We start from the raw sequence: 9,003 nt of genomic DNA, 5'->3' as shown, positions 1-9,003 counted from the left end.
TCAGTAGGGAAAAGTGCTGTGTAATAATTTAACGTCAGATATAACCGCGACGGCAGTCTGTAAATGGCAAGGGAGCCGACCGGGTTGAATGCAGATGAGTTGTGTAGGCCGCCGCCGTACTGTTGGCTGCTAGCGGCGCGTCCAGAACCTCGCTTTATGGCCCGAGCTGCCCGCGAACACGGCCCCGTATAATGTAACACAACATGCCGCAGAGATGCCGATAAATATTCATTAAGTGCAATTATAGCACCGCCGGGCGAACGCTTTATTGCACCGTATATTTTATTACGGTTTTACGAGGTTCTTCCCTCGTTCCGCAGCATCTCCTCGTAAGGACTTGAAGGGAGCAAATTTCTACTATGGCACTCTCAGACGTGTTTCACTAATGAGATCCCACCATGAACGAACACTGAAAAGAAATATTTATATTTCCAACGTGTCCCAATTTAATTAATTGAAAACAGCCGATGTGGTCGTGGTGTTAATAAAAAAAGGGATTCGTGTCACGTGGGCGACTAGAGTCTTGACGACAATAAAGAGAACGACGCCGAGGCCTCGGAGGTCGATTGTATGCTAACGGTAGCTAATGGGCGGTGCATAAAGAAAACGGTAGCAGGAGACGGGGACAACTTGTGTATCTCACGGGCAGGTGCGAACTCGTTCAGGTTCACGCCACTGGATGCACGAACCAACAACGAAGAACGATCGTCGAAGGTCGGTCTGCCACCGTCGCGCCGCCGCCATCACGTCATTTGTCGGTCGATGCTCCTCTTGTAATTTGTTAAACTCTTGTGTACTAACCAATTCCAACTCTTCTTTACTTACCTGACATTTCTGCCAACATTGGTTTATCTTTGAACCAACAATTTTAAAACATAATTTGATAATTAGCAATTTCAATTTGTAATTCTTCAAAATAACTATTCAAGATATGTCAAGATAATGTTACGCTTTTTTGAATATTAATGTTTTTAAATGAAAAAATTGCAGATAAACAAGCAAGTAAATAACAAAATCATTTTACATAAATTTACAATATCCGAATATATAAATGTTCAGGTATATACACCAATGACTAATAAATATATCTTGATAACATCAAAAGTTATGACAATTGGTTGAAATGTTTGTTCGTGTTGTGATGTAAATAATTTGAATTTTTGCAAAAACAAAGTAGAAGGTTGACAACACTCTCAGTGGGATAACCAACCAGAAGGCATACATACCATCAGGCATACCGGGCTATCACGTTTCGAGCCGACACCCGGACAGCCATAACAATAAACACGAGTTTATATCTGGTACATAAATAATTTATCAGTTAATGGCCAATAACGACAACATAACGCTAATAAGTTAGTGTCGTCGTGGCGCATGGGAGGTTATAAATCGGACGCGTTACTGCGCGTATATTTAGCAACACTAATGTACTTGTCTGACATGTATTATAATTGAGAAAACTACTTAACAGTGACAGGAGGCTATCAACATGCATCGCCGCTCCCAACCGCAACACACACACAAGTCCGAACGGACGGGGACCCCCGCTAACTTCGGTCCGAGTCTGGTCAGTGGCGTGCTGGGCGACAATGTGAAAATGATTTATCTTACTGCTGCTAATTGGCGGCAAAGTGAAAGGTTTGACGTGCCGACGAGGAATGATCAGATTACACAACGAAAAAAATAAATAAATAGAGCTTGATAGCAATAAGAAACATATGTAACGACCGTTAAGAAAACCAATTACGTACGTCACTGGATTGGCGGCCATCATCAGAGACCGCGATATTTTTATACACACCTCAACAGATTTTCATCTCTGTCCAACCTCCTTCTTTATAATGAGCTTGCGACTATTCAGAGTAGGATTTAGCTTAAGATATACATTTATTAAGTGACTTTAGATAGCGTAAGCCATACAGATTGATATTCTTCATTTACATTTGGAATGCTTGATCGCTGACGTGTCTTCTTAACAAGACATAATTGCGGCTCCCTGCTAAAGTATTAATAACTAAATTATAGGCCGAGTGTGGCAGTTAATTGCACAATAGATTTATTAATGATCGTCCGGGCGGCGTGGGCTAAATAGACAGGGGTATAATTTGTAAACAAGCAGCACATTAATCTACATCTATATGTGTCCGAATAATTGACGATGTCTGTTGTTGGTTGGTATAAATGGAATGAGAGAGAACGCAACAAGAGATAAAACGTCTGTTGGTGTACTCAAGAGAAATTGGTAACTTGGAAGTTCGAAAGTGACAAAATTATATCGAAACTTGAACCCCAATAGGATGTTATATACGTACGACGCCGACGGTGTGCGGTGTAATTGAAATTACTCCCAGTGGTTACTTGTACATGTTAACAACCTGTCAGTTGAAATTTGATGAATGCGTCGGCGGAACAATGGCTCCAGAGCTCCATTCGAGCTCGTAACGGACTGATTGTCAGCAGACAGGTCGAATATCCAAACGCAAATAATAAGCCGGTCATGTTCTGGTTACGGTAGTCAATCATCGTTGCCACTAATAAACAACGAAGAGACAGTGATGTGGTGATGATACGATGTGCCATTTATTAAAAGTAAATTTTACTCATTTAAATAAAACTTATTTCGTGGTCCATTAGATAAATTGATTAAGATGAAACGTTTCACGAACATAATGTATGCAATACCTAGAGGGCTGGATGATTAATGAAGTAGAACGGATCCGCCATCACAATAACAAATAGGTATTTACATATTACGTCGAGATCTAAGCTGTCGGTTTTTTCGGCGTCGGCGTTTTAGAAAATGAGTTCCGAGCGAAGTCGAGAGTGTTGTGTGTGGGGGGGCGGGAGGTTGATTTATCGCGCGGAAAAATGAAAACACGCCCCACAGCGTCACAGGGGGTGATTAATGGGGGGCGCGACGGCAAAAATAGCTCCATGCATCAACATCATCCGATAATAATATTATTTTAAGCAATTCCGCTCATAAGCCGGTGATGAATGGGGGCCATTTTCAAAGTTGAGAAGTTAAAGTGTCTATAAGGGGGGCGGCGTCCTGGCGGCAGGCGTCCCAACGCTCAAGAAGACACGGCTGCGACGCTCCATCATTTTTACGAGTAGCTGCCTTCGAAATGGATGGCAGCGTCCCGCAGATAGCCAGAACGGATGTCGTACATTCGAGAAAATAAGCTTATTTTATCTCCGCCATAAACCGTAATTTATTGTTGGGCCTCGTCGACGAAGAGAAGAGGAGATCGGCATGCGGGAATTTGTTTTAGTTCATTTGTGCGAGGACGTCGTCGCCGCGATATTACCTCCGCCCCCAGGGCCATCTACCGGCATCGCACGCTGTCCTTAGCTTCCACTTTCCACCCTATACGACCGTCGAATATCCATATATCAGCGTGCCGTTTATGCTATACGATACTGCCTCTCAGAAATTGGCACTAGCGCGCATATAAAAGATAGTGATATGAAACATTATAGCTCTTGGGGTTTAAACCTGTCAAGTATATGCGCTCGTTTGCGAGATATGTGGACATGGCGATCCCGTTGGAACCGAGAACGACTTTTTGAGATGTTTCATCTTACCCCCACGCTTTTAACTACGCCCTTTTCCATAACGCAAACGTTATTTTACAAATACACATGTTTTACGATTATTTCTTTACGTCAACACAAACAATTTCATTAACGCCGGTAAATATGGTGGTACAACAAAAGAAAACGGGTACGTCTATAAATCAGCGATTTCTACACGGCGTAGGACCGTGAGGAATGTTAATGGTCTCCGCACCGGAAAACGATCAATCGATAGAAAGGCCCGTAACTCTTATAGATTTACGGAAAATTGCATAGATGCCGATGATAAATGAGGCAACGTGCGCACTTTGAATCATTCATTTATTCCGGTTGAATATTACATGGCCTCATACGCCGCTCTCATGTACTCGTTCAACCGTACTACGGTTCTGGGCTTCCAGATAACGTTAATTGCTACCGAGTTAAGCAAGAGACGATAATTCATTTAAATGGGAATATTATTAATTACAAACGACTTATTTCCATTTTAGATATTGAAATTTTTGATTGTTAACCGTTATAACATCAATTTTTTCTGAGTTATGATATAAAGTAGATATGAGGTAAAATGAGAATAGAATTATAATTGAAATCCATTTTATCAGTGTTTATAATAACCAGAAGAAAAATTGAACGAAAAAACATGAGTCTTACCAGTTTCGGCTAATCGCCATCTTCAAAGACCAGTTTTAAGTGATGTAAAGTAGATTAAGATATCATGATGTTTTCTTCATGTCGGTGGATGAGGATAACACTCATAGGATGATGTGGTGTCAAAAAGTCTCTAACAATAGCTCATCGTTGCAAGTTAGCAATATACAAGAAGCAGGTGTAGAACAGGAGATGAGTTTTAAATATTTTGGCGTTTATAGTACGAGCATCAAACAATGAAGGGAGCTTGGATATCACGTTACCTGAAGGACATAATATAGCAAAACAAGTATATGTTCCTAAAAAGCAAGATCCGCGTATTTAAGACCTATTATGACATACAAAACGAATGCTCAGAATAGCAGAGAAGATGACGTTAAGACCATTAACAGGAAAGAAAAAAGTGAGCATATCAGAGAGGAATGTGGATGTCAAGTAGGGCTATCAAGGACAATCAAAGATGAACTCGCAAGAGCAAATTGACTCAGTGATCAATATTATATTTGTAATTAAAAAACAAAATAAGTATAAGAATTTTACAATAAACTTTAATTAAAATTGAAAATACGAATTAAATGAACTTGTCTCATTAGAAATATTATAGATAAAAGAAATCGTGGAGTAGTAAGATAAGTTCTTAGAAGACTAATGAAGCAATATTTCAATGATCACAGCAGGAATATTACAAAACGTTTCTCTACATAGTTGAACCGTTAGAAACCTGCGGGTATAGTTTCCTTATAACTAGGAATGATGGATCTAAAGTGGTCAAAGCGAGAGCCGCCGTTGTCGAGTAGAAAAAGACATAACATTAACACAACAAGGCACGGGTTCGGCTCATTTGTAAAGATCAAAGGCGGTGGCGCCCGCTGAAAGACGAAGACGAAGAGGATAGAAGTAAGAAGCACGTGCGACTTGTCGATCTTGTATGGCGGCAATGTTCTTCGCTCCATTTGCATTGTATTGGCGGGATCTATTGTCGAACGGGAAATTGAGGAGGGCGATTTTTTCGACTACTATTATTTTTGCTGTTCATTGTTTACGAGCGGCGATAAATACTGCCGGAATAAATAAACAATGAGACTTTGAGTTGGACCCGCCGCCGCGCCGCCGTCTGGCGAAAATATTATTAACCCTTCTTGAAATTCGCACCGCTTCGCAAACAATGGATAATAAATTATAGTGCGAGGGCATTTTTGTGTCAGCTCGGCGACGGTACGTGACTTTAACTTCTTGACAGTGTCCGTGTAAGATGTATACAATAGAGTCCATAAAAAGAATTTTGATATTCCTCATAACATATATTTTAAATAATTTCCCGATATACAGATGATTCCGCTTAATTGGGACACATCGGGGCTGAGGCATTTTGTCCCAATAAAGCGGCTGTCCCAGTCATAAATTAAAGTTTCGATTTCGTTCTTTGAAATATTTCCCAAATAAGCGGTTGACCGATTAATCGGTGTCCCAATTAAGCGGAATCAATTGTATTTTATGTTGTTATAAGCCTTAATAAGAGATTAATTTTTTTTAAATAAATAAGAGATGGTTTAGATAAGTGATGTAATAGTTGAAACAGGATGGCGTCGCGACGCTTGTTGGCAGGTAAAGGTAATTACCATCGTTGACAGTGACATAGTGTGCGGGCGGGCGTTGCATTTTTAAAGGTTTCCCGTCCGCGCGATGTACGGGTAATCTGCCTCGTCACCAGGACACGTTTTTCGCGCGTGAAATATTCACAACGACGCCGCGACGCTCGAACGGCGTAGCATGAATATTTCATCGACACTAAATGTTTAAACCAAAATCGGCTTATTATTGAAAGAGAGAAGTCGACGACGGTTTCCCTTGGTGGGCTGTTCTCGCACACGTTCAATAATATCGTGGCATCGTCTAAATTGTTAATTTAACTTCCGTGGGGAAAAATAAGGCCACGCGTGCGCTTCGTCGATTCGAACTGGTTGCGGGTCTCCACCGTAATAGAGGACGAGGGTAAATTGTTAATTCCGTCTGCGGAGCGAGTTATGTATTTATTGTGCGGGACCGGATTCTCGCCATAATTCACGGTCGCTGTCGGCGCGACATTAACTCCCATAAAGGAAACGGGCACGATAATGATCTCCGGCGCGAAACGGCGAAAGAGACATAATATATGCTCCGCTTGTCGCGGCATTAATAATGCCCTCGCGAGCATTATGCACCCGACGCACCACACCAACTCATTCTCCTTTGTAGACGGAGAATTACGTACTATCCCACCGACACGATTCGGATGTGTCGTAAATTCTACCAGACCATACATTCTCTCTACACCTCAATTCTAGACTGTTGTCTTTGTAAACACAAAAATAATAACCCAACCCATCTATATCTACAGTTTGTTAATTAATTATCGTACCCGACGTCATCATTGCAAGTATGCAACACAATACGTGATTTGCGTATTGCAATACCAATACTGTGATGTTGGTTGCATACTTGACGACGTCGGGTACGATACTTATTCAACACAGTGTATTATCAGCAATTTTAAGATACGATACGAACAGAAATTTTCATGTAGTTTTATTCATAAGAAGGAACATACTTTCCTCAATAAATTGCTTATGTTTCATCAAGATATCTTAAGAATTCGATTTTTGCCCCTTTGCTGAGGCATAAAACCAGATCCAACAATAAAAACCCAAGGTTATGTTTGTTTCAGTGAAGAAGTTTGTGGATTAGTTGGATGTGACAATGGACTTTTACATTATGAATCGTAAGTTTTAAATAAAGATTTATTTAAAATTTTATTTAATATTATATTTATAATATAATATTATATTTTATATTTATTTTAGTTATGGTGTACTCATAGTCCAAGGTAAACGAAAACAGGCAGAAGATCCAACAAAGCCATACCCACAATGTTGTAATTATCCTAATTAATTCTGGTCAATTAACGTTGTAATAAATTTGATAAAATACTTTTAAATTACGGAATATTTTTTTTATTTATACCTAAAAATGACTATTTATCTTCGTTAGGAGACAAAAAAAAATCTTATCGCACTATTGTTGTGTTTAAACGTTTTTTAAATATTCCAATTTAAAACTGGTATAAAAATATTAATGTTAATTTGTTACCATTACCACAAACTAGTTTTATATACACGTTTGGAGGTATTTATACATGCGTATTTATTATATTTACCATATTCAAAGTAAAAATGTCGCCGAAACTACTTCTTTGTTTCGTTCTTTTATGCGCTATAGAAATTTCGTTAGCCGATCTGACTATAGAAGATGCTCCGGCAAGCCGTAAGTTAGTAGCCAAAGGTTTTAGCTGTTTTAAAGTAGCAATCGGTCCAATGAGAGATGGTCAGGTCTTTGATAACTATAGCCAAGAAATTTGCGGAACAGTTACATGTAATACTGGATATTTAACGTATGAAACGTAAGTATTTCTTTAAATGTTATTATTTTATTTTATCCTATTTTTTTGTATTGTAGCTGTTCTCGGTATGTTGATGAGGGTCAACCTATGAATCCAGAAGATCCATCAAAACCTTTTCCAGAATGTTGTAATTATCCATTCTAATTTATTGAAATTTACTGAATAAAGAAAACTTATTGCAACGAAAAATTTGTTTTGTGAGGTATAAGCGATCATGGGTCTGATTATTGCTACGTAGGCCCAGTGAGCCATTCGTGGTTTAAGACCCCAGTTCACCATGACTATGTGAGAGTTCCAGTTTAATTTACTGCCTAGTATTACCCCTAGGTATTTGACTTTTGTTTTGAGGTTAATAGTTCTGCCTTCAATGAACGGTGCTCTCAATTGTAACTTTCATCTCCGAGTGAAAAGGACTATTTCGATTTTGTTTGGATTAATGCTGAGTCTATTGCTTCTGCACCAAGTGCTAGTAAGTAGTAGGGCTTTCTGCATTAGTTAGGTTATGATTGTGTCATATTTACTCCGGATTGTGATCACTCAATTTTATGTTAAGGTGTTCATTAAATCATCAACTATCAGGCACCATAGGAGAGGTGAAAGCACTCCCCCTTAGGATGTCTCCCCCAGTCCAGGTGGCCTATTCAATGTAACTTGAAGAGAAGTTGATTGAAGATGATGATTACGGTTGATTTTAATTTTGTTTTGACCTATTGCTGTACAAACGGTAAATTTCTGTAACTCGCATGATTGGATTGGGTTCTTAACATTTTTTACCCCATTTATGTTTAATTAAACTATCTCGCCGCTATTCCAGTTAAAAGTGGAAGCAATTCCTTCGTGCTTCTCGCGCGTCTTCTCGCGGTAATTGATAAAAGTCCGTTTTGCGAGCCGCGAGCATCGAGATCGTTATCCAGTACCCGGTAATTACTCCATTAATCATCCTGTTAAGGACGACGCGGCGTATAGCAAGTGAGAGAGAGATCGGGACAGGATGGCTCCGGTCGGCCTCCGCCAGATTAATAGGTGCAATTAGTAAGCGTCTTCGAGTTTTTAAAAGCCGCCAGTCGGACGGTTGGGACGCCGCCGCCGTCGCCGCCATCTTCTTTTCGTCCTCCTTTTGCCGCCGCCGTGCCGTTAGCCTAACGTATTGCGCCGACGGCAAAAATTAAACGCGCACCATTAATCCGCCGCTAATGAAATAAGTTGATTTATGCGCGGAAACTGGGATCATCATAAACCATCCGTGAAACAGTTTTAGGGGGAAAATGGATTGGAGAAAAACCAATATTTCAAATTATTTTATATTATAAGTTTCAGTTTCTTAACTTCGAACTTGT

The 9,003-nt window shown here is 39.8% G+C and overlaps 1 long non-coding RNA gene across 1 annotated transcript; it reads left to right on the top strand.

Moving 5' to 3' along the window:
* Positions 1 to 7,460: 7,460 nt before the first annotated feature.
* On the top strand, positions 7,461 to 7,855 carry LOC111428296 (uncharacterized). Its single transcript, XR_002708047.2, has 2 exons — positions 7,461 to 7,666; positions 7,723 to 7,855. It is a non-coding gene; the product is annotated as an uncharacterized lncRNA (long non-coding RNA).
* The last annotated feature ends 1,148 nt before the right edge of the window (positions 7,856 to 9,003 follow it).

Source organism: Onthophagus taurus, chromosome 10 (genome assembly GCF_036711975.1).
Source record: "Onthophagus taurus isolate NC chromosome 10, IU_Otau_3.0, whole genome shotgun sequence".
In the NCBI taxonomy this organism is placed as follows: domain Eukaryota; kingdom Metazoa; phylum Arthropoda; class Insecta; order Coleoptera; family Scarabaeidae; genus Onthophagus; species Onthophagus taurus.
This window is presented reverse-complemented; position numbering and strand designations above follow the sequence as displayed.